Genomic DNA, 25,540 nt, shown 5'->3' on the forward strand with positions numbered 1-25,540 from the left:
CACATTATCTGATTTTCTCTGCTTTACTCAAACTTTCGTTTGCATGCTGAACTAGCTAACACTGGTCAGCTATCCCAGAATTGGAAGAAAATATTGGACTGGATACTGTGGATGGACTGTGTAAGGGGCTTTCTGCCATGCTAGGATGCAGACCGGAGTAACCTGGGTTAGAAAAATGCGGTATATTTCTATTTAGAGGCTTGTCTCTCCTTTGGGGAAGGTGTAGATCATTGAGAATTTGAGCCCTGAAAAACAATTTTGTTTTAAGGCGCCAAATTTCTCTGTTGCTCTATCTTGTCGTTTGCATCCTGTGCTTCCAAACACTTTTCAGCTCTCCCAGAATTGCAAGGAATATAATTGGACCTGTTATTGTTGACAGTATATGGAACTTTCAGTCTTGCTAGGATGTAGATTAAGGCTTAGTAGGAAAGGTCGGTGCTGTCCCTATATCTTTGCAGGCTTGTCTCTCCATAGGGGAAGGAGTAGAGCCTCCTCACTTGGGGACCTTAAAAGTATTAAGGTCACTAATTTCTCAGTGTTCTATGTTGTCGTTTGCTTCCTGAGCTCGCTAACACAGGTCAGCTCTCCCAGAATTGGATGAAACATATTGGACTGGGCTCTGTGGACAGTGTGAGGGGCATTAAGCCCTGATGGATGCAGACCAGAGTTGCCTGGGTGAGAAAAATGCAGTCTATTTCTATTTAGCGGCTTTTCTCAGCTTTGGGGAAGTTGTGAGTGCTCTTTCTTGTTATTTGCATCCTGTGCTCCCAAAACCTCCTCAGCTCTCCCAATATTTCAAAGAAAACTTTTGACCTATGGATGGTGATACCGAGAGGGCCTGTGAACCATGCCAGGATGCATATAGGAGCTACTAGAGACCGAAATATCCTGTCTATTTCTCTTTGGTGGCTTGTCTCTTCTTTATGGAAGGTGGAGAGTATTCACAACTGAGGCGCAAAAACAGTTCAGTTTTAACGTACCCAAGTTCTCAGGGCTCTATCTTGTTGTTTTCATCCTGACCTCCTTAACACTGCTCAGCAATCCCAGAATTGTAAGGAAAAAATTGGGACAGGTTAATGGGGACAGTGTGAGGAGGTTTAAGCTCTGCTAGGATGCAGACTGAAGATGCCTGGGATAGATCGGTGATGTCTAACTCTCCTTAGTGCCCTGTCTTTCCTTTGCGAATGTGTAGAGCATTTAGAACCTAGTCACTGTAAAACAATAATATTTTAAATCGCTGAGGTTCTGAGTGCTCTATCTGGTTCTTTGCATCCTGAATTCCTAAAAACTTTTGACCTCTCTCAGAATTAAAAGGAAAAAAAATTTCACTTGTTATTGTAGACAGAATGAAGCACTTTCAATATTGCTAGGATACAGAGCAGAGCTTCTCGGGAAAGATGGGAGCTGTGCATTTCTCTTTGGAGGGATGTCTTTTCCTTGGGGAAGCGGTAGAGCCCTCCTCCCTGGGGGCATTAAGACTGTTCTAGGGTCCCCTTATTCTGAGTACTCTATTTTATCGTTTGTACCTGGGCTCCCTAACACTGGTCACTTCTCCCAGAATTGGAAGAACAAAGTTTGGACTGTTTACTGTGGATAATGCCAGGGTCATTAAGCCTTGCTACGATTCAGAGCACAGTTGCCTGGGACCGACCAATGCTGTCCATTTCGCCTAAGTGGCTTGTCTCGCTTTTGGGAAAAGTTGAGAGCACTCAGAACTTGGAGAACTTAAAACAATTTTCTTTATGGTCCCCAAATTGTGAGAACTCTCTCTTGTTGTTTGCATCCTGTGCTCCCAAACCCTCCACAGCTCTCCCAAAATTGCAAGGAAAAAGATTGACCTGCGGATGGTGACACCAAGAGGGGCTTTGAACCATGCCAGGATGCAAACGGGGCTGCTAGAAACCGAACGATGTTGTCTTTTTCTCTTCAGGGGCTGCTCTTTTCTTTTTGAAGGTATAGAGCATTCAGAACCTTGGCGCCATAAAACAATTTTGTTTTAAGTTCCCCACATTCTCAGTGCTCTATCTTGTCGTTTACATCCTGAGCATCCCTACTCTGGTCTTCCCACCTTGAATTGCAAGGAAAAAATTCGGACTTGTTACTGTGGACAATGTAAGTAGCTTCAAGCCCTGCTAGGATGCAGACTGCTGTTGCCTGTGATATAACCATGCTGTGAGGGTTAGGGTTAGGGTTAGGGTTAGTGTTAAGATTAGGATTAGGGTTAGAGTTAGGGTGAGGGTGAGGTTTAGGGTTAGGGTTAGGCTTAGAGTGAGGGTGAGAGTGAGGGTGAGTGTTAGGGTTAGGTTTAGGGTGAGGGTTAGGTTTCGGGTTCCTGTGAGGATAAGGGTTAGGGTGAGGGGTAGGGTGAGGGTGAGGTTGAGGGTTAGGGTGAGGGTTAGGGTGAGGGTGAGGTTGAGGGTTAGGATGAGGGTGAGGGTTAGGGTTAGGGTGAGGCTTAGGGTGAGGGTTAGGGTTAGAGTGAGGGTTAGGGTTAGGGTGAGGGTTAGGGTTAGGGTGGGGGTTACGGTGAGGTTTAGGGTTAGTGTTAGGTATACTCTTAGGATGAGGGTTAGGGTGAAGGTTATAGTTAGGATTAGCGTGGGGGTGAGGGTGATGGTTAGTGTTAGTGTTAGGGTAAGGGTTAAGGTTAGGTTGAGTGCTAGAGTGAGGGTGATTTTAGGGTTGAGGGGAGGGTGAAGGTGAGTGTTTCAATTACTTAAGTGTTAGGCCTAGGTTTAGGGTGTGGATTAGGGTGAGGGTGAGAGTTAAGTTGATGGTTAGGGTTAGGGTGAATGTTACGGTTAGGGTTAGGGTGAGGGTTAGGGTTAGGGTGCTGTTTAGGGTGAGGGTTTGGGGTAGGGTGAGGGTGAACTTTCGGTTGAGAGTGAGGCTTAAGGAGTGGGTGAGGATTAGGGTGAGGTTGAGGGTTTGGGTTATCGTTAGTGTTACGGTGAGGGTTTGGATGAGTGTTAGGGTTAGGGTGAGGTTGAGGGTTAGGGTGATGTTTAGGGTGAGGGTTAGAGTGACCATGAGGGTTATGGTGAGGGTGAAGGTTAGGGTCAAGGTTAGAGTTAGGGTGAGTATGTTTGTGAGGGGTAGGGTTGTGGTGAGGGTGAGGGTCAGGGTTAGTGTGAGGATTAGGGTTAGGGTTAGGGTGAGGGTGAGGTTAAGGGTTAGTGTGAGGATTAGAGTGAGGGTGAGGATTTGGGTTAACATTAGGTTTAGGGTGAGGGTGAAGATGAGCATTAGGGTTCGGGTTAGGGTGAGCGTTGGTTTAGGGTTGGGGTTATGGTGAGGGTGAGGGTTAGGGTGAGGTTTAGGGTTAGGGTAAGGGTGAGGGTGAGGGTTAGGGTTAGGGTTAAGGTTAGGGTGAGGGTGAGGGCTAGGCTGAGGGTGAGGATTAGGGTTCGGGTTCGGGTTCGGGTGAGGTTGATGGTTCGTTTGAGAGTGAGGGTGAGGGTTAGGTGTGGGTTAGTGTTAGGATGAGGGTGAAGGTTAGGGTGACCATGAGGGTTAGGATCAGGCTGACGGTTAGGGTTAGTGTGAGGATAAGGGTTAGGCTGAGAGTTAGTGTGAGGATGAGGGTTAGGGTTATCATTAGGGTTAGGTTGAGGGTTAGGGTGAAGGTTAGGGTTAGGGTGAGGGTTGGAGTTAGGCTTAGGGTGAGGGTTACGGATAGGGTTATGTTTAGGGTGAGGGTGAATTTTAGGGTGAGTGTGAGGGTGAGGGTTAAGGTTAGGGTGAGGGTAAGGGTGAGGGTGAGGGTGACTGTGAGGGTTAGGTTTAGGGTTAGGGTTCAGGGGAGGATTAGGGATGGGATTAGGGTTAGGGTTAGGCTGAGGTTAGGGTGAGGGTGAGGGTTAGGGTTAGGGTTAGGGTGAGGGTTAGGGTTAGTGTGAGGGTTAGGGTGAGGGTGAGGGTGAGGGTGAGTGTTAGGGTGAGAGTGATGATGAGGGTGAGGGTTAGGTTTAAGATTAAGGTTTGGGTGAGTTTTAGGGTTAGGGTTTGGGTTAGCTTGAGGGTTACTGTTTGGATTAGAGTTAGGGTTAGTGTTAGGGTTATTGTTAGGGTTAGGATAAGGGTTAGGGTGAGGATGAGGTTTAATGTTAATGTTAGGGTTAGGTTTAGGGTGAAGGTGAGGGTGAGGGATAGGGTTAGGATTAGTGTTAGGGATAGGGTTAGGCTGAGGGTGAGGATGAGATTAAGGGTGAGGGTTAGAGTTAGAGTTAGGGTGAGGGTGAGGGCTAGGGTGAGGGTTAGAGTGAGGGTGAGAGTGAGGGTGAGGGTTTCAGTTAGTTAAGGTTTAGGGTTAGTGTTAGGGTGAGAATTAAATTGAGGTTGAGGGTTAGTGTGAGGGTTAGGGTTAGGCTGAGTATTAGGGATGGAGTTAGGGTTAGGGTTAGGGTGAGGGTTAGGGTTAGGGTGATGGTGAGGGTGAGTTAGGGTTTGGGTTAGGGTTAGTGTGAGGGTGAGGGTGAGGGTTAGGTTTAGGATGAGGGTTAGGATTAGGGTTAGGCTGAGGGTGAGGGTGAGGGTGAGGGTTAGGGTGATGGTGAGGGTTCGAGTAAGGGTGAGGGTTAGTGTGTGGGTGACAATTAGGCTTAGGGTGAGGGTTAGGGTGACGGTGAGTGTTATGGTGAGGGTGAGGATTAGGCTTAGGCTAGCTTTCGGGTGAGGGTAAGGGTTAGGGTGAGGGTTAGGTGAGGGTGGGTCATAGGGTTAGTGTTAGAGTTACAATTAGAGTGAGCGTGAGGGTTAGGGTTGGGGTGAGGGTTAGGGTTAGGGTGAGCCTTAGGGTTAGGGTGAGGGTTAGGTTTAGGGTGAGGGTTAGGGTTAGGGTGAGGGTTAGGTTTAGGGTGAATGTGAGGGTGAGGGCTAGGGTTAGTTTAAGGGTTAGGGTGAGGGCTAGGGTCGGGGTGAGGGTTGATGATGAGGGTGAGTGTTTGGGTTAGGTAAGGGTTAGGATTAGGGATAGGGTGAGGATTAGGATGAGGGTGAGGGTGAGGGTAGGGTTAGGGTTAGGGTGAGGGTTAAGGTAAGGGTTAGGGTGAGAGCTTGGGTTAGGTTGATGTTTAGGGTAAGGGTGAGGTTTAGGGTTCAGGTGAGGGTTCAGGTGAGGGTGAGAATTAGTGTGTGCGTGAGGGTTAGGTTTAGGTTGAGGTTTAGGTTGACGGTGTGGGTTAGGGTGAGGGTAAGTGTAAGGGTTAGGGTTAGTATGAGGGTTAGGGTTAGGATTAGTGTTATGGTGAGGGTTAGGTTTAGGTTTAGGGTTAGGGTGAGGGTGAGGGTTAGGGTTAGAGTAAGCCTTTGGGTTAGGATGAGGGTGAGGGTTAGTGTTAGGATTAGGGTTATGGTTAGGATTAGGCTGAGAGTCAGGGTGAGGGTGAGGGATAGGATTAGGGTTACGGTTAAGGTGAGGGTTAGGGTTAGGATTATGGTGAGGGTTAGTGGGAGGGGGAGTGTTAGGTTTAGGGTGAGGGTTAGGGTTAGGATTAGCTTTAGGGTGAGGGTGAGGGTGAGGGTTAGGGTTAGGATTAGGGCTAGGTTAGGATTAGGCTGAGGGTCAAGTTGAGGATGAGGGTGAGGTTTAGGTTTAGGGTTAGGGAGAGGCTTAGGGTGATGTTTACGGTGAGGGTGAAGGTTAGGGTGAGTGTGAGAGTTTGGGTGAGGATGAGGGCTAGGGGGTGGGTGAGGGTTAGGGTTTGGGTTAGGGTAAGGTTTAGGTTTTGGGGAGGGTGAGTTTTAGGGTGAGGGTGAAGGTTTGGGTTAGGTAAGGTTTAGGGTTAGGATTAGGGTGAGGATTGGCGTGAGGGTGAGGGTTAATGTGAGGGTTAGGTTTAGGGTTAGGGTGATGGTTAGGGCTAGGGTGATGTTTAGGGTTAGAGTGAGTGTTAGGGTTAGGGTTAGGTTGAGGGTGAGGGTGAGGGTTAAGGTTAGAGTTAGGGTTAGGGAGAGATTTAGGGTGAAGACTAGGGTTAAGTTTAAGGTGAGGCTGAGGGTGATGGTTAAGGTTAGAGTTAGGGTGAGGCTGAGGGTGAGGGTGAGGGTGAGGATTAGGGCTAGGCTTAGGATTAGGGTTAGGTTTAGGTTTAGGCTGAGGGTGAGAGTGAGGGTGAGGGTTAGTGTTAGGGTGAGGTTTACGGTTAGGATTAGGGTGAGGGTTAGGTTGAGGAAGAGGGTAAGGGTGATGGTGAGGGTGGGGGTGAGGGTGAGGGTTTGGGTTAGGTAAGGGTTAGGGTTAGGGTTAGGGTGAGGGTTAGAGTGAGGGGTAGTGTTAGGGTTAGGGTGAGGGTTAGGGTTAGTGTGAGGGTTAGGGTTAAGGTTAGTGTTAGGGTGAGGTTGAGCATAAGGGTTAGGGTGAGGGTTAGGGTGAGTTTTAGGGTTAGGTTTAGGGTTAGGATTAGGGTTGGCTTTAGGTTTAGGCTTATTTTTAAGTTTAGGGTTAGGGTTAGGATGATGGTGATGGTGAGGCTTAGGGTTAGGATTACAGTTAGGATTAAGTTTAGGCTGAGGGGGAGGGGGTGGAGTTTGAGGGTTAGGGTTAGCATTAGGGTTAGTGTGAGGGTAAGTGTTAGGGTGAGGGTTAGGGTGAGGGTGAGGGTTAAGGTTAGCGTTAGGGTTAGGGTGAGGTTTAGGGTTAGGGTTAGGGTGAGGGTTAGGGTTAGGGTTAGGTTTAGGTGAGGGTTAGGGTGAGGGTGAGGTTAAGGATTAGGGTTAGGGTGAGGTTTAGGTTTACAGGGTGGGCTAGGTTGAGGGTGAGAGTGAGGGTTTTGGTTAGGTAATGGTTAGGGTTAGGTTTAGGCTGAGGATTAGGATGAGGGTGAGTGTTAGGTTGAGGGTTAGGGTTAGGGTGAGGGTTTGGGTTAGGTTTAGGGTGAGGGTGAGGATGAGGGTTAGGGTGAGTGTGACGTTGATGGTGAGGGTTAGGGTTAGGATTAGGGTTAGGATGAGTATTAGGGTTAGGGTTAGGATTAATGTTAGGGTGAGGGTTAGGGTAAGGATTAGGGTTAGTGTTAGGATTAGGGTTATGTTTAGGGTTCGGATTAGGGATAGGGTTAGGGTGAAGTTTGGGGTTAGTGTGAGGGTTAGGATTAGGGTGAGGGTTAGTTTTAGGGTGAGGGTGAGGATTAGGGTAAGGGTTAGGGTGAGGGTGAGGGTGAGGTTTATGGTAAGTATTAGGATTAGAATTAGGATTAAAGTTAGGTGTAGGTTTAGGCTGAGGGTGAGGGTGGGCATGAGGGTTAGGGTTGGGGTTAGGGTTAGGGTTAGGTTTAGGTTGAGGGCTAGAGTGAGGGTGAGGGTTGAGGGTGAGAGTTAGGGTGAGGGTTTAGGTTAGGAAAGGGTTAGGGTTAGCATTAGGGTGAGGATTAGGATGAGGGTTAGTGTGAGGGTGAGTGTTTTGATGAGGGTGAGGATAGGGTGTGGGTAAGGGTTAGGGTTAGGTGAGTGTAAGGATGACGGTGAGGGTTAGGGTGAGGGTTTGGGTTTGGGTTAGGGTTAGCCTTAGGGTGAGGGTTAGGGTTAGTGTTAGGGTTAGAGTGAGGGCTAAGGTAAGAGTTAGGTTTAGGATTAGGGTGAGGGTTAGGATTAGGGTTAGGGTTAGGGTGAAGGTTAGGGTGAGGATGAGGTTTAGGGTTAGCATTAATTTTAGGGTGAGGTTTGCGGTTAGGGTTTGGGTTAGGGTGAGGGCTAGGGTGGGGGTGAGTGTTAGGGATAGGGTGAGGGATATGGTGAGGATTAGGTTTAGGGTTAGGGTGAGGGTTAGGCTGAGGGGTAGGCTTAGGGTTAGGGTGAGGTTTAGGTTTAGTGTGAGGGTTAGGTTTAGGGTAAGGGTTAGGGTTAGGATGAGGGTTAGGGTTAGGGTGAGGGTTAGGGTGAGAGTGAGGGTTAGGTTTAGAGTGAGCGTTAGGGTGAGGGCAAGTGTGAAGTTGAGGTTTAGGGTTAGGGTGAGGGTGAGGGTTAGGATTAGGGTTAGGGTTAGTGTGAGGGTTAGGGTTAGTGTTAGGGTTAGGTTTAGGGTTATTGTTAGGGTTAGGGTTATGGTGAGGGTGAGGGTGAGGGTGTGGGTTAGAGTTACGTTTAGGTTGAGTGTGAGGGTGAGGGTTAGGGTTACCATAATGATTAGGGTTAGGATTAGGCTGAGGGTTAGGTTCATGTTGAGGGTACGGGTGAAGGTTAGGTTTAGGTTTAGCATGAGGGTTAGGGTGAGGGCTAGGGTGAGGGTGAGTGTTAAGGATAGGGTGAGGGATATGGTGAGGATTAGGGTTAGGGTTAGGTTGAGGTTTAGGCTGAGGGGTAGGTTTAGTGTTAGGGTGAGTTTTAGGTTTGGTGTGAGGGTTAGGGTTAGGGTTAGTGTTAGGGTTAGTCTGAGGTTTAGGGTTAGGGTTAGGGTGAGGGTAAGGTTTAGGGTGAGGTTTAGTGTGAGGGTGAGGGTGAGGGTGAGGGTTTTGTTTAGGTAAGGGTTTGGGTTGGGGTTAGGGTGAGGGTGAGGGTTAGGGTGAGGGTTTGTGTTAGGGTGACGGTGAATGTTAGGGTGAGTGTTAGGGTTAGGGTGATGTTTAGGGTGAGATTGAGTGTTATGGTGAGTGTAATGGTTCGGGTGTGGGTTAGGGAAACGTGTGGGAGAGGGTTAAGTTTAGGGTGAGGGTTAGGTTTTGTGTGAGTTAGGGTTAGGGTTAGGGTTAGGGTGAGGAAAAGTGTTAGGGTGAGGGTCAGTGTGAGGGTCAGTGTTTTGGTGAGGGTGAGGTTTAGGGTGTGGATGAGGGTTAGTGTTAGGTGAATGTTAGGATGACGGTGCGGGTTAGGGTGAGTGTTTCGGTTTGAGTTAGGGTGAGGGTTAGGGTTCGTGTTAGGGTTAGAGTGAGGGTAGGGTAAGAGTTAGTTTTAGGGTTAGGGTGAGGATTAGGATTAGGGTTAGGGTCAGGGTGAAGTTTAGGGTGATGATGAGGGTTAGGGTTAGCATTAATTTTAGGGTGAGGTTTAAGGTTAGGGTTTGGGTTAGGGTGAGGGCTAGGGTGAGGGTGAGTGTTAGGGATAGGGAGAGGGATATGGTGAGGATTAGGTTTAGGGTTAGGGTGAGGGTTAGGCTGAGGGGTAGGTTTAGTGTTAGGGTGAGGTTTAGGTTTAGTGTGAGGGTTAGGTTTAGGGTTAGGGTTAGGGTGAGGGTTAGGGTTAGGGTGAGGGTTAGGGTGAGAGTGAGGGTTAGGGTTAGAGTGAGTGTTATTGTGAGGGCTAGTGTGAGGGTTAGGGTTAGGGATAGGGTTAGGGTTAGCGTGAGGGTGAGGGATAGGATTAGGGTTAGGGTTAGTGTGAGGGTTAGGGTTAGTGTTAGGGTTAGGTTTAGGGTTATTGTTAGGGTTAGGGTTATGGTGAGGGTGAGGGTGAGGGTTTGGGTTAGAGTTACGTTTAGGTTGAGTGTGAGGGTGAGGGTTAGGGTTACCATAATGGTTAGGGTTAGGATTAGGCTGAGGGTTAGGTTGAGGTTGAGGTTATGGGTGAAGATTAGGGTTAGGTTTAGGGTGAGGGTTAGGGTTAGTGTAAGGGTTAGGGTTAGGATTTGGTTTAGGGTTAGGTTGAGGGTAAGGGTTATGGTGAGGGTTAGGGTTAGCATTAGGCTTAGGGTTAGGGTTAGCATGAGGTTTAGGGTTAGAGTTAGAGTGAGGGTGAGGGTGAGGTTGAGGGTGAGTGTGAGGGTTAGTGTTAGGTTTAGGTTTAATATGAGGGTGAGTGTTAGGTTTAGGCTGAGGGTTAGGTTTAGTGTGAACGTTAGGGTTAGATTTAAGGTTAGGGTTAGGGTGAGGTTAAGGTTTAGGGTGAGGTTTAGGTTGAGGGTGAGGGTTTCGGTTAGGTAAGGGTTAGGTTTAGGGTTACGGTGAGGGTGAGGGTTAAGGTGAAGGTATGTGTTAGGGTGACTGTTAGGTTTAGGGTTAGGGTGAGTGTTAGGGTTAGGGTGATGTTTAGGGTGAGGGTGAGTGTTAGTGTGAGGGTGATGTTTCGGGTGTGAGTGAGGGTTAAGTTGTGGGAGAGGGTTAGGTTTAGGGTAAGGGTTAGGGTTTGTGTGAGTATTAGGGTTATGGTTAGGGTGAGGAAAAGTGTTAGTGTGAGTGTTACGGTGAGGGTGAGTGTTTTGGTGAGGGTGAGGGTTAGGGTGTGGGTGAGGGTTAGGGTTAGGGGACTGGTAGGATGACGGTGAAGGTTAGGGTGAGGGTTTGGGTTTGAATTAGGCTTAGCGTTAGGATGAGGGTTACGGTTAGGGTTAGGGTTAGAGTGAGGGCTAGGTTGACGGTTAGGTTAAGGGTTACGGTGAGGGTTAGGATTAGGGTTAGGGTTAGAGTGAGGGTTAGGGTGAGGATGAGGGTTAGGGTTACCATTATTTTAGGGTGAGGTTTAAGGTTAGGGTTTGGGTTAGGGTAAGGGATAGGGTGAGGGTGAGTTTTAGGGACAGGGTGAGGGATATGGTGAGGATGAGGGTTAGGGTTAGGGTGAGGGTTAGTCTGAGGTGTAGGTTTAGGGTTAGGGTGAGGTTTAGGTTTCGTGTGAGGGTTAGGTTTATTGTTAGGTCTAGGGTGAAGGTTAGGGTTAGGGTGAGAGTTAGGGTAAGAGTGAGGGTGAGGGTTAGAGTGAGTGTTAGGGTGAGGGCTAGTGTGAGTGTGAGGGTGAGGTTGAGGGTGAGGGTGAGGGTTAGAGGTAGGGATAGGTTTAGGATGAGGGTGAGGGTTAGGTTTAGGCTGAGTGTTAGGTTTAGTGTGAACGTTAGGATTAGGTTTAGGGTTAGGGTTAGGGTGAGGGTAATGGTTAGAATGAGTGTTAGGGTGAGAGTGAGGGTTAGGTTTATCGTGAGTTTTAAGTTGAGGGCTAGGGTGAGTGTGAGGGTTAGGGTTAGGTTTAGGATTAGGGTGAGGGTTAGGGTTAGGGTTAGGGTTAGGGTGAGGGTGAGGTTGAGTGTTAGGGTTACCATTAGGTTTAAGGTGAGTGTGAGGGTGAGGGTTAGGGGTAAGATAATGGTGAGGGTTAAGATTAGGCTGAGGATTAGGGTGAGGGTGAGGTTGAGTGTAAGGGTTAGGGTTAGTGTGAGGGTTAGGGTGAAGGTGAGGTTGAGGGTAAGGGTTAGGGTTAGGGTTAGTGTGAGGATTAGGGTGAGGGTATAGGTTAGGGTCAGGGTTAGGGTGAGGGTGAGGGTGAGAGTGAGGGTTTCGGTTAGGTAAGGGTTAGGGTTAGGGTGAGGTTTAGGGTGAGGTGAGGGTTAGGGTGAGGGTTACGGTTTGTGTGAATATTAAAGTTAGGGTTAGGGTTAGGGTGAGTGTTAGGTTTAGGTTGATGTTTATGGTGAGGGTGAGGGTTTGGGTGAGGGTGAGGGTTCGGTTGTGTGGGGGGTTCGGGTGAGGTTAAGGGTTTGTGTGTTAAAGTTAGGGTTAGGGTTAGGGTGAGGTAAAGTGTTAGGGTGAGGGTTAGGGTGAGGGTGAGTGTTAGGTTTAGCGTTAGGGTTAGGATGAGGGTTAGGGTGTTGGTTAGGGTTAGGGTGAGGTTTAAGGTTACGGTTATTGTTAGGGTTAGGGTTATTGTTAGGGTTAGCGTTAGGGTTATGGTTATGGTTAGGTTAAGGGTTAGGTTTAGGGTGATGATTAGGGTGAGGGGGGGGGTTTGAGTGAGGGTGAGGGTTTTTGTGAGGGAGAGGGTTAGGGTGTGTGTGAGTGTTAGGGTTATGGCGAGGGTTAGGATGATATTGAGGGTTAGGGTGAGGGTTAGGGTTATTGTTAGGCTTAGGTTGAGGGTAAGGATGAGGTTGAGTGTTAGGGTTAGGGTTAGGTTTAAAGTGAGTGTGAGGGTGAGTGTTAGGGTTAAGATAATGGTTAGTGTTTAGATTAGCGTGAGGGTTAGGGTGAGGGTGAGGGTTTCGGTTAGGTAAGGGTTAGGTTTAGGGTGAGGTTTAGGGTGAGGGTTAGGGTTAGGGTGATGATTAGGGCGAGGGTGAGGGTGAGGGTGAGGGTGAGGTTTAGGGTAAGGGTGAGGGTGAGGGTGAGCGTTAGTTTTAGCATTAGGGTTAGGGTAAAGATTAGCGTGAGGGTTAGGGTTAGAGTTAGGGTGAGGGTGAAGGTGAGGTTGAGGGTGAGGGTGAGGGTTAGGGTTATGGTTAGAATTAGGTTGAGGGTGAGGGTTAGGATTAGGTTTAGGGTTAGGGTTAGGGTTATTGTTAGGGTTAGGGTTAGGGTGAGGTTGAGAGTGAGGGTGAGGATTACGGTTAGGGTGAGGGTGAGGGTTAGGGTTAGGTTTAGGTTTAGGGTTAGGGTTAGGGTTAGGGTGAGGGTTAGAGTTATGGTGAGGGTTAGGGTGAGGGTGAGGGTTAGGGTTAGGTTTAGGATTAGGGTTAGGGTTAGGGTGTGGGTGAGGGTTCGGGTTAGGTTTAGGGTTAGGGTAAGGTATATTGTTAGGGTTAGGGTTAGTTTGAGGGTGAGGGTGAGGGTGAGGGTAAGGGTTAGGGTTAGGTTTAGGGTGATTGTGAGGGTTAGGGTTAACATAATGGTTTTGTTAAGGGCTGGATTAGGGTTTGGTTTAAGGTGAGGGATAGGGTTAGTTTTAGGATTAGGTGTAGGGTTATTTTTAGGTTAAGGGTTAGTGTTAGGGTGAGGGTTAGGGTAAGGGTTAGCGTTAGAGTTATTGTTAGGGTTAGGGTGAGATTGAGGGTGAAGTATAGGGTTAGGGTTAGGATGCAGTTTAGGTTTAGGTTTAGTGTTAGGGTTATTTTTAGGTTTAGGGTGAGGGTGAGGGTGAGGGTTAGGGTTAGGGTTAGGTTTAGGTTGAGGGTTAGGGTTAGTGTGAGGTTCAGGGTTAGGGTGAGGTAAGGGTTAGGGTGAGGTTTAGGGTGAGGGTGAGGGTGAGGGTTAGGGTTAAGATAATGGTTACGGTAAGGGTTAGGATTAGGGTTAGGATTAGGGTTAGGGTTAGGGTTATTGTTAGGTTTGGGGTTAGGGTTAGGGTGAGATTGAATGTGAGGTTTAGGGTTAGGGTTAGGTTGAGGTTTAGGTTTAGCGTTAGGGTTATTGTTAGGGTTAAGTTTAGGGTTAGGGTGAGGGTCAGGGTGAGGGTTAGGGTTAGGAGTAGGGTTACTGTGAGGATGAGTGATAGGGTGACGTTTTGGGTTAGGGTGACGGTTAGGTTTAGGGTTAGGGTTAGTGTTTGGGTTCAGGTGATGTTTAGAGTGAGGGTGAGGGTTAGGGTGAGGATGATGGTTCGGGTGTGGGTGCAGGTTAGGGTTTGGGAGAGGGTTAGTTTTAGGGTGAGGATTAGGGTTTGTGTGAGTGTTAGGGTTAGGTTTAGGGTGAGGAAAAGTGATAGGGTGAGGGTTAGTGTGAGGGTGACTGTTTTGGTGAGGGTGAAGGTTAGGGTGTGGGTGAGGGTTAGTGTTAGGTTAGTGTTAGGATGACGGTGAGGGTTAGGGTGAGGATTAGGGTTTGGGTTAGAGTTAGCTTTAGCATGAGGGTTAGTGTTAGAGATTGAGTGAGGGCTAGGGTTAGTATTACGTTTAGGGTTAGGGTGAGGGTAAAGGTTATGGTGAGGGTTAGGGTGAGGATGAGGGTTAGGGTTAAGGTGATGGTGAGGATGAGGGTGAGGGTTAGGTTTAGGGTTAGGTTTCGGGTTAGGGTTAGGGTTTGTCTGAAGGTGAGGATTAGGTTGAGGGTAAGGGTTAGTGTTAGGATTAGGATTAGGTTTAGGGTGAGGGTTATGGTTAGTGGGAGGGTTTGGGCTAGGTTTAGGGTTAGGGTTAGGGTGAGGGTAAGGGTTAGGTTGAGGGTTAGGGGGATGGTGAGGGATAGGGTTAATGTGAAGGTGAGGGTAAGGGGGAGGGCTAGGGTAAGGGTTAGTGTTAAGGTGAGGGTTAGGGTTAGGGTTAGGGTTAGGTTGAGGGTGAGGTTGAGTGTGAGGTTTAGGTTTAGGGTTAGGGTTAGTGTGAAGTTGAGGTTGAGGGTGAGGGTGAGGGAGAGGGTTAGGGTGAGGGTTATGGTTAGGGTTAGTGTTAGGCTGAGGGTTAGGTTTAGGGTGAGGGTGAAGTTGAGGGTTAGGGTGAGGGTTCAGGTGAGGGTGAGAGTGAGGGTTAAGGTTAGGGTTAGGGTAAGGGTTAGGGTTAGTGTGAGTGTTAGGTTTAGCTTTAGGGTTAGGGTGAGGATAAGAGTTAGGGTGTGGTTTAGGGTGAGGGTGAGGGTGAGGGTTTTGGTGAGTTAAGGGATAGGGTTAGGGTTAGGGTGAGGTTGAGGGTTAGGGTGAGGGTTAGGGTTAGGGTGATGGTTGGGTTTAGGGTTAGGGTGTCGGTTAGTATTAGGGTGATGTTTAGGGTGAGGGTGAGGGTTAGGGTGAGGGTGATGTTTCAGGTGTGGGTGAGGGTTAGGGTTTGGGAGACAGGGTTCGGGTGAGTTTTAGGGTTTGTGTGAGTGTTAGGGTTAGGGTTAGGGTGAGGGAAAATGTTAGGGTGAGGGTGAGTGTGTTGGTGAGGGTGAGGCTTAAGGTGTGGGTGAGGGTTAGGGTTAGGTGAGTGTTAGGATGACGGTGAGGTTTAGGGTGAGGGTTTGGGTTTGGGTTAGTGTTATCGTTAGGGTGAGGGTTAGGGTTAGTGTTAGGGTTAGAGTGAGGGCTAGGGTGAGGTTTAGGTTTAGGGTTAGGGTTAGGGTTAGGATTAGGGTTAGGGTTAGTGTGAGGTTTAGGTTGAGGTAAAGGTTAGGGTAAGCATTACTTTTAGGGTGAGGTTTAAGGTTAGGGTTAGGGTTAGGGTGAGGACTAGGGTGAGGGTGAGTGTTACGGTTAGGGTGAGTGATATGTTGAGGCTTAGGGTTAGGGTGAGGGTGAGGGTTAGGCTGTGGGGTTGGTTTAGGGTTAGGGTGAGCTTTACATTTAGTGTGAGGGTTAGGTTTATGGTTAGAGTGAGGGTTAGGGTGAGGGTGAGGTTTAGGGTTAGCATTAGGGTTAGGGTTAGATTGACAGTTAGGGTTAGAGTTAGGGTGAGGGTGAGGGTGAGGGTTAGGATTAGGTTTAGGGTGAGGGTTAGGGTTAGGGTTAGGGTTAGGTTTAGGGTTATGGTTAGGGTTAGGGTGAGGGTTAGGATTAGGGTTATTGTTAGGGTTAGGGTTAGGGTGAGGGTTTGGGTTAGCATTAGGGTTAGGGTTAGCATGACCATTAGGGTTAGAGTTAGGGTGAGGGTGAGGGTTAGGATTAGGGTTAGGGTGAGGGTTAGGGTTAGGGTTAGTTTTAGGGTTAATGTTTGGCTTAGGGTTAGGGTGATGGTGAGGGTCAGGTTTAGGGTTACAGTTTGGTTTAGTTTGAGGGTGAGGGTGAGGGTGAGGGTTAGGGTTATGATAATGGTTAGGGTTAGGAGTAGGCTGAGGTTTAGAGTGAGGGTGAGGGTGAGGGTTAGGGTTAGCGTTAGGGTTAGGCTTAGGATGAGGGTTAGTGTTAGTTTAAGGGTTAGGGTTAGAATTAGGTTTAGGGTTAGGGTGAGGGTAAGGGTTATGGTGACAGTTTGGATGAGAGTGTGAGTGTGAGGGTTAGGGTTAGGGTGAGGGTGAGGGTTAGGGTTAGGGTGAGGGTTAGGTTTAGGATGAATGTGAGGGTGATGGTTAGGGTTAAGATAATGGTTAGGGTAAGGGTTAGGGTTAGGGTTAGGGTGAGGGTGAGGGTTAGGGTGAAGGTTTGGGTTAGGGTGACAGTTAGGTTTAGGGTTAGGGTGAGTGTTAGGGTTAGGGTGATGTTTAGGGTGAGGTTGAGTGTTAGGGTGCGGGTGATGGTTTGGGTGTGAGTGAGGGTTAAGGTGTGGGAGAGGGTTAGCTTTAGGGTAAGGGTTAGGGTTTGTGTGAGTGTTAGGGTTAGGGTTAGGATGATGACAAGTATTACGGTGAGAGTTTCGTTGAGGGTGAGTGTTTTGGTGAGGGTGAGGGTTAGGGTGTGGGTGAGGATTAGGGTTAGGGGACTGGTAGGATGATGGTGAGGGTTAGGGTGAGGGTTTGGGTTTGGGTTAGGCTTAGCGTTAGGGTGAGGGTTAGAGTTAGTGTTAGGGTTAGAGTGAGGACTAGTGTGAGGGTTCGATTTAGGGTTAAGTTGAGGGTTAGGATTAGGGTTAGGTTAGGGTGAGGGTTATGGTGAGGATGAGGGTTAGGGTTACCGTTACTCTTAGGTTGAGGTTTAAGGTTAGGGTTTGGGTTAGGGTGAGGGCTAGGGTGAGGGTGAGTGTTAGGGATAGGGTGAGGGATATGGTGAGGATTAGGGTTAGGGTTACGGTGAGGGTTAGGCTGAGGGGTAGGTTTAGTGTTAGGGTGAGGTTTAGATTTAGTGTGAGGGTTAGTTATAGGGATAGGGCTAGGGTTAAAGTTAGGGTTAGGGTTAGGGTTAGGGTGAGAATGAGGGTTAGGGTTAGAGTGATTGTTAGGGTGAGGGCTAGTGTGAGGGTGAGGGTTAGGGTTAGGGTGAGGATGAGGATGAGGGTTAGGATTAGGGTTAGAGTGAGGGTTAGGGTTAGGGTTAGTGTTAGGGTTAGGTTTAGGATTATTGTTAGGGTTAGGGTGAGGGTGAGGGTGAGGTTTAGGGTTAGGGTTACGTTTAAGGTGAGTGTGAGGGTGAGGTTTAGGGTTAAGATAATGGTTAGGGTTAGGATTAGGCTGAGGGTTATGGTGAGGTTGAGGGTATGTGTGAGGGTTAGGGTTAGGGTTAGGGTTAGGGTGAGGGTTAGGGTTAGTGTAAGGGTTAGGGTTAGGATTAGGGTTAGGGTTAGGGTCAGGGTAAGGATTATGGTGAGAGTTACGGTGAGGGTGAGGTTTAGGGTTAGCATTAGGCCTAGGGTTAGTGTTAGCATGAGGGTTAGTGTTAGAGTTAGAGTGAGGATGAGGGTGAGGTTGAATATGAGGGTGAGGGTTAGGGTTAGGGTTAGGTTTAGGCTGAGGGTTAGGTTTTGTGTGAATGTTAGGGTTAGGTTTAGGGTTAGGGTTAGGGTAAGGGTAAGGGTTCGAATGAGTGTTAGGGTGAGAGTGAGGGTTAGGTTTAGCTTGAGTTTTAAGGTGAGTGCTAGGGTGAAGGTGAGGGTTAGGGTTAGGTTTAGGGTTAGGGTGAGGATTAGGGTTAGGGTTAGGTTAAGGGTGAGTGTGAGGGTGAGAGTGAGGGTTTCGGTTAGGTAAGTGGTAGGGTTAGGGTGAGGTTTAGGGTGAGGTGAGGGTTAGGGTGAGGGTTCAGATAATGGTGAGTTTAAGATTAGGCTGAGGGTTACGGTGACGGTGAGGTTGATGGTAAGGGTTAGGGTTAGGGTTAGGGTGAGGGTTAGGGTTAGTGTGAGGGTGAGGGTTAGGGTTAGGGTTAGGGTGAGGGTAAGGTTTAGGGTGAGGTTTAGGGTGAGGGTGAGGGTGAGAGTGAGGGTTTCGTTTAGGTAACTGGTAGGGTTAGGGTGATGTTTAGGGTGAGGTGAGGGTTAGCTTGATAATTAGGTTTGTGTGAATGTTAAAGTTAGGGTTAGGGTTAGGGTGAGTGTTATGTTTACGGTGATGTTTAGGGTGAGGGTGAAGGTTTGGGTGAGGGTGAGGTTTTGGTTGTGGGGGAGGGTTAGGGTTAGGTTGAGGGTTTGTGTGAGTGTTAAAGTTAGGGTTAGGGTTAGGGTGAGGTAAAATATTAGGGTGAGGGTGAGGGTTAGGGTTAGGGTTATTGATAGTTTTAGGGTTATTGTTAGGGTTAGGGTTAGGGTGAGGGTTACGGTTAGGGTTAGGTTAAGGGTTAGGGTTAGTGTTCTGATTAGGGTGAGAGTGAGGGTTAGGTTGAGGGTGAGGGTTTTGGTGAGGGTGAGGTTTAGGGTGTGTGTGAGTGTTAGGGTTAGGGTGAGGGTTAGGATGATAGTGAGGTTTATGGTGTGGGTTAGGGTTAGAGTTAGGGTTATTGTTAGGGTTAGGGTTAGGGTGAGGGTAAGAGTGAGGTTGAGTGTTAGGGTTGGGTTTAGGTTTAAGGTGAGTGTGAGGGTGAGTGTTAGGGTTAAGATAATGGTTAGGGTTAAGATTAAAATGAGGGTGAGTGTGAGGGTGAGGTTTAGGGTGAGGCTTAGGGTTAGGGTGAAGTTTAGGGTTAGGGTTAGGTTAAGAGTTAGGGTTAGAGTGATGATTAGGGTTAGGGTGAGGGTGAGAGTGAGATTGAAGGTAAGGGCGAGGGTGAGGCTGAGGGTTAGGTTTAGCATTAGGGTTAGGGTTAGGGTTAGCCTGAGGGTTACGGTTGGAGTTAGGGTGAGGTTGAGGGTGAGAGTGAGGGTTAGGGTTATGGTTAGGGTTAGGATGAGGGTGAGGGTTAGGATTAGGTTTAGGGTTAGGGTTAGGGTTAGTGTAAGCGTTAGGGTTAGGGTGAGGTTGAGGGTGAGGGTTAGGGTTAGGGTTAGGTTTAGGGTTAGGGTTAGGGATCTTTTTAGGGTTAGGGTTAGGGTGAGGGTGAGGGTGAGGGTGAGGGTGAGGATTAGGGTGAGGGTGAGGGTGATTGTGAGGGTGAGGGTTAGTGTTAAGATAATGGTTAGGGTAACGGTTAGGATTAGGGTTAGGTTTACGGTGAGGGTTAGGGTTAGGTTTAGGGTTAAGTGTAGGGTTATTGTTAGGTTTAGGGTTAGTGTTAGGGTGAGGGTTAGGGTTAGGCTTAGGTTTAGGGTTATGGTTATTTTTAGGGTTAGGTTTAGGGTTAGGGTGAGATTGAGGGTGAGGTTTAGGTTTAGGGTTAGGATGAGGTTTAGGTTTAGGTATAGGTTTAGGGTTAGGGTTAGGGTGAGGGTGAGGGTTAGTGTTAGGGTTAGGGTTAGGTTTAGGTTGAGGGTTAGGGTTAGTGTGACGTTTAGGGTTAGGGTGAGGGTAAGGGTTAGTGTGAGGTTTAGGTTGAGGGTGAGGGTAAGGGTGAGGGTTAGAGTTAGGGTGAGGGTGAGGGTTAGGGTTAGGGTTATGGTTATTGTTTTTTTTTTTAATAGAGCTACATTTTTTAATTTTTTAATTTTATTTTATTGTAAAGATTCTGTACAGAAGGAATACAGTTACATGAGTAAGGTAATGAGTACATTTCTTTTTTTTTTTTTTTTAAATTGTATTTTATTTTATTTGAGAACATACTGTACAAAGGGGCTACAATTACATGGGCAGGATAATGGATACATATCTTACCAAGCATTGCAGCCTCCTCCTTTGTTTACCCTTCACTTCCCTTCCCCGCCTCCCCCCTCCCCCCACCCAATTTTACCCCCCTCCCCCCACCCAATTATACCCCCCTCCCCCCCCCCCACACCGGCATTGTAAAGCTGGTTTTGACATGACATTTTGTACTTCTCATTGTTGCAACAGGTCCACCTGAATCCTTAAACGACTTGTTTGTCCCCATCTACTCCACATGTTATACTGACATCAAATATAGTGAAAACGGGGGTTACACTGTGGGGGAGGGACATACAAAGCAACAAAGAAATAATCTTATAAATGCATTAGAAATACATGCATGAAAGAAACGAAAACATTAAAATACACATATTTAAGGGTTCATTTTCCTAGCATCACATTATCTGACCTTTTCCGCTTGACTCATACCTATACTAGATATTGCAAATAAGGGAAACCATGGGACCTATGCTTCTTTGGGCCTGGCTTACTTCACTTAATATAATTTTTTCCAAACCTTTCCATTTCCTAACAAATGGGGAAATGTCATTCTTTCTGATGGAGGCATAGAATTCCATTGTGTATATATACCACATTTTCTTGATCCATTCATCTACTGAGGGGCATCTGGGTTGGTTCCATATCTTAGCTATGGTAAAGAATGCTGCAATAAACATAGTTGTGCTGGAAGCTTTAGTGTGGTCTTGTTTGTAAACATTTGGGTAAATGCCCAAAAGTGGGATTGCTGGATCATAGGGGAGATCTATGTGAAGTCTTTTGAGGAACCTCCATACTGCTTTCCAAAGTGGTTGAACACGTTTACATTCCCACCAACAATGAAGTAGGGTTCCTTTCTGTCCACATCCCCTCCAGCATCTGTTGTTATTGGAGTTCTTGATTTTTGCTGTTCTAACTGGAGTGAGGTGATATCTCAATGTTGTTTTGATTTGCATTTCTTTTATGGCTAGGGATGTTGAACATTTCTTCATGTGTCTATTGGCCATCCTTCTTTCTTCTTCAGAGAAGCTTCTCTTTAAGTCTTTCGCCCACTTATTTATTGGGCAGTTGTTTCTTTGAGGATTTGTTGTTGGGTGGTTTAATTTTTTGAGTTCCAAGTATATTTTAGATATGAGACCCTTGTCCGTTGTATGGCTAGTAAAGATCTTCTCCCAATCGGTGGGTTTTCTATTGATCTTGCCAGCTATGTCATTTGCCCTGCAGAAGCTCTGCAATCTTATGCAATCCCATTTGTCCAACCTTTCTTTGATTTGTTGTGCTTCCGGGTCTCTATTCAGAAAATTTCGACCTGAGCCAAGGAGACCTAGGGTTTCTCCTATTCCATCCTGTAATGTTTTCAGAGTGTCTGCTTTGAGTTCAAGGTCTTTGATCCATTTGGAGTTGATTCTGGTGCAGGGTGATATATAAGGATCTAGCTTTAGTTTTCTACATGTAGTTAACCAATTTTGCCAGCACCATTTAGTGAAGAGGCTGTCTTTCTTCCATTCTATTGTTTTAGCTTCCTTATCGAAGATTAGGTGGCTATAGGTCTGTAGGTTCATTTCTGGGTTTTCAATTCTATTCCATTGGTCCTGAGGTCTGTTCTTATGCCAATACCAAGCTGTTTTGATTACTATGGCTTTATAGTAGAATTTGAAATTTGGTATTGATATTCCTCCAGCAGTGTTCTTTCCGTTGAGGAGCGTTTTTGCTATTCGGGGTCTTTTATTGTTCCATATGAATTTTTGGATTGCCTCCTCTATTTCCTTGAAGAATGAGGGTGGAATTTTGATAGGTATCGCGTTGAATTTGTAGATAGCCTTGGGAAGTATTGCCATTTTCACGATGTTAATCTTTCCAATCCAGGAGCATGGGAGGTTTTGCCATTTTTTAAGTTCTGTGTTGATTTCCTTTTTCAAGATTTTAAAGTTTTCATCATAGAGGTCCTTCACTTCTTTGGTTAAGTTAATTCCTAGGTATTTTATTTTTTGTGGGGCTATTACAAATGGAGTTGCTTTCCTAATTTCAGCCACACTTTTCTCATTGTTGGCATATAGAAAAGCCATTGATTTTTGGGGGTTAATTTTATAACCTGCTACTTTGCCAAAGTTTTGAATCAGCTTGAGTAATTTGGGAGTGGAGTCTATGGGATTCTTTAAATACAAGATCATGTCATCTGCAAAGAGGGAGAGTTTTATTTCTTCTTTCCCTATTTGGATCCCCTTTATGTCTGCATCTTGTCTTATTGCTGTAGCTAGGCATTCTAATACTAGATTGAAGAGAAGTGGAGAGAGTGGGCATCCTTGTCTTGTTCCTGAGTTAAGAGGAAATGGCTTTAGTTTTTCACCATTGAGTATAATGCTGGCTGTAGGTTTGTCATATACAGCCTTTATTATATTGAGGAATGTTCCATGGATTCCTAATTTTTCCAGAACCTTCATCATAAAGGGGTTTTGGATCTTGTCAAATGCTTTTTCTGCATCTATTGAGATAACCATGTGGTTCTTATTCTTGCTCCTGTTGATGTGATGAATAATATTAATTGATTTGCGTATATTGAACCAGCTTTGCATCCCTGAAATGAATCCTGTTTGATCATGGTGTATGATTTTTTGGATGAATTGTTGAAGTCGATTGGCCAAAATTTTGTTGAGAAGTTTTGCATCAATGTTCATCAAAGAAATGGGTCTATAGTTCTCTTTCTTTGATGAGTCCCTGCCTGGTTTTGGGATGAGGGTTATGATGGCTTCATAGAATGTGTTCGGTAGTGAGCTTTCTCTTTCAATTTCATTGAAGAGTTGGAGGAGTATTGGTGTGAGCTCTGCTTTGAAGGCCTTGTAAAATTCCGCTGTAAAACCATCTGGTCCTGGACTTTTCTTAGCTGGGAGGTCTCTTATTGCTGTTTGTATTTCGATGCTTGATATGGGCCTGTTAAGCTGGTTTAACTCATCTTGGTTTAGTTTTGGCATGTCAATATTTGCTAGGAAAAGGTCCATTTCTGTCAAGTTCTCAAACTTATTAGCATAAACTTATTAGCATAAGGTTACTGTTAGGGTGAGGGTGACGGTGAGGGTGAGGGTTATGTTTCGGGTGAGGTTGAGGGTGATTGTGAGGGTGAGGGTTAGGGTTAAGATTATGGTTAGAGTAAGGGTTAGGATTAGGGTTAGGGTTAGGGTTAGGGGTAGGGTTATTGTTAGGTTTAGGGTTAGGATTAGGGTGAGGGTTAGGGTGAGGGTTAGGGTGAGGGTTTTGTTAGGTTTAGGCTGAGTGTTAGGGTTAGTGTGAGGTTTAGGGTTAGGTTTAGAGTGAGGATAAAGGTTAGGGTGAGGTTTAGGGTGAGGGTGAGGTTGAGCTTGAGGGTTTCAGTTAGGTAAGGTTTAGGGTTAGGTTTAGGATGAGGCTGAAGGGTAGGTTGAGGGTTAGGGTTAGGGTGATGGTTAGTTTTAGGGTTAGGGTGAGGGTGAGGGGTAGGGTGAGGGTGTTGGTTCGGGTGTGGGTGAGGGTTAGGGTTTGGGAGAGGGTTAGGTTTAGAGTGAGGATTAGGATTTGCGTGAGTGTTAGGGTAGGGTTTGGGTGAGGAAAAGTGTTAGGGTGACGGTTAGTGTGAGGGTGAGTGTTTTGGTGAGGCTGAGGTTTAGGGTGTGGGTGAGGGTTAGGGTTATGTGAGTGTTAGGATGACGGTGAGGGTTTGGTTTTCGGTTAGAGTTAGCGTTAGGGTGAGGGTTAATGTTAGGGTTAGAGTGAGGGCTAGGGTGAGGGTTAGGTTTAGGGTTAGGGTGAGGGTTAGGATTAGGGTGAGGATGAGGTTTAGCATTAGCATTACTTTAAGGTTGAGGTTTAAAGTTAGGGTTAGGGTTAGGGTGAGGGTGAGTGTTAGGGTTAGGGTGAGGGATATGGTGAGGATTAGATTGAGGGTTAGGGTTAGGGTTAGGTTTAGGGTTATTGTTAGGTTTAGGGTTAGGGGGAGGGTGAGGGTGAGGGTTAGGGTTAGTGTAAGGGTTAGGGTTAGGATTAGGTTTAGGGTTAGGGTGAGGGTTAGGGTTATATTGAGGGTTAGGGTGAGGATGCGGGTTAGCGTTAGGGTGAGGATGAGGGTGAGGGTTAGTTTTAGGGTTAGGTTTCGGGTTCAGGTTAGGGTTTGTCGTAGGGTGAGTATGTGGTTGAGGGTAAGGATTCGTGTTAGGGTTAGGATTAGGTTTAGGGTGAGGAATAGGGTTAGTATAAAGGTGAAGGTAAGGGTGAGGGCTAGGGTAAGGGTTAGTCTTAGGGTGAGGGTTAGGGTTAGGCTTAGGGTGAGGGTGAGGGTTAGGTTAAGGTTTAGGGTGAGCGTGAGGGTTAGGGTTAGTGTTAGGATTAGGGTTAGGGTTAGGATTTGTCTGTGGGTGATGTTCAGGTTGATGATGAGGGTTGGGTTTAGATTAGGGTTAGGGTGAAGTTGAGGATGAGGGTTAGGATTAGGATTAGGGTTAGGTTTAGGATTAGGGTGAGGATTAGGGTGAGGGTGAGGGTTAGGGTGAGGGTTAGGATTAGGGTGAAGTTTAAGGTTAGAGTTAGGGTGAGGGTTAGTGTTAGGGTGAGGTAAGGGTGAGAGTGAGGTTTAGAGTGAGGGTGAGGTTTCCGGTGAGGGTGAGGGTTAGGGTGTGGGTGAGGGTTATGGTTAGGTTTAGGGTTAGGGTTACGGTGAGGGTTAGGTTGAGGCTGAGGGTGATTGTTAGGGTTATGGTTAGGGATAGGGTGAGGTTTACGGTGAGGGTTAGGTTTAGGGTTAGGTGGAGGGTGAGAGTCAGTTTTAGGTTTAGGATTAAGTTTAGGGTTAGAGTTAGGCTTAGGTTGAGGGTGAGGGTGAGGGTGAGTGTTAGGGTTAGTGTGAGGTTTAGGGTTAGGTTAAGGGTTAGGGTTAGTGTGAGTGTTAGGTTTAGCTTTAGGGTTAGGGTTAGGGTTATTGTTAGGGTTAGAGTTAGGATTAGGTTGAGGGTGAGGGTGAGGGTTAGGGTGAGGGTTAGGTTTAGGGTGAGGGTTAGGGTTAGTGTGAGGTTTAGGATTAGGGTTAGGGTGAGGGTAAGGGTTAGGGTGTGGTTTAGGATGAGGGTGAGGGTCTCGGTTAGTTAAGGGATAGGGTTATGGTTAGGGTGAGGGTGAGGGTTAGACTGAGGGTTAGGGTTAGGGTGACGGTTGGGATTAGGGATAGGGTGTCTGTTAGGGTTAGGGTGACGTTTAGGGAGAGGGTGAGGGTGAGGATGATGGTTCGGGTATGGGTGAGGGTTAGGGATTGAGAGAGGGTTAGGGTTCGGGTGAGGTTTAGGGTTTGTGTGAGTGTTAGGGTTAGGGTTAAGGTGAGGAAAAGTGTTAGGGTGAGGGTTAGGGTGAGATTGAGTGTTTTGGTGAGGGTGCGGGTTAGGGTGTGAGTGAGGTTTAGGGTTAGTTGAGTGTTAGGATGACGGTGAGGGTTAGGGTGAGGGTTTGGGTTTGGCTTAGTGTTAGTGTTAAGGTGAGGGTTAGTGTTAGGGTTAGGTTTAGGGTTATTGTTAGGGTTAGGGTTAGGGTGAGGGTTAGGTTTAGGGTGAGGGTTAGGGTGAGGGTGAGGTTTAGGGTTAGCATTAGGGTTAGGGTTAGCGTGATGGTTAGGGTTAGAGTTAGGGTGAGGGTGAAGGTGAAGGTTAGGTTTAGGGTTAGGGTGAGGGTTAGGGTTATGGTTAGGTTTAGGATTATTGTTAGGGTTAGGGTTAGGATTAGAGTGAGGGTGAGGGTTAGGGTTAGAGTTAGGTTTAGGGTGAGTGTGAGGGTGAGGGTTAGGGTTATGATAATGATTAGGGTTAGGATTAGGCTGAAGGTTAGGGTGAGGGTGAGGGTGTGGTTTAGGGTTAGGGTTAGGGTTAGGGTTATTGTTAGGGTTAGGGTTAAGGTGAGGGTGAGGGTTAGGTTTATGGTTACGTTTAGGGTGATTTTGAGGGTGAAGGTTAGGGTTATGATAATGGTTACGTTAAAGGTTAGGATTAGGGTTAGAGTTAGGGTGAGGGTTAGGGTGAGGTTTAGGGTGAGGGTTAGGGTTAGGTTTAGGGTTAGGGGTAGGCTTATTGTTAGATTTAGGGTTTGGGTTAGCGTGAGGGTTAGGGTTAGGTTTAGCGTTAAGGTTATTGTTAGGCTTAGGGTTAGGGTTAGGGTAATATTGCTGGTGAAATTTAGGGTTAGGGTTATGGTGAGGTTTAGGTTTAGGGTTAGGGTTAGGCTGAGGGTGAGGCTGAGGGTTTTGGTTACGTTAGGGTTAGGTTTAGGGTTAGGGTGAGTGTTAGGTTTAGGGTGATGTTTAGGGTGAGGTTGAGTGTTAGGGTGAGGGTGATGGTTCGGGTGTAGGTGAGGGTTAACGTGTGGGGGAGGGTTAGGTTTACGGTGAGGGTTAGGGTTTGTGTGAGTGT

This window comes from Dipodomys merriami, unplaced genomic scaffold, assembly GCF_024711535.1.
Source record: "Dipodomys merriami isolate MVZ:Mamm:240054 unplaced genomic scaffold, mDipMer1.0.p SCAF_90, whole genome shotgun sequence".
Classification (NCBI taxonomy): domain Eukaryota; kingdom Metazoa; phylum Chordata; class Mammalia; order Rodentia; family Heteromyidae; genus Dipodomys; species Dipodomys merriami.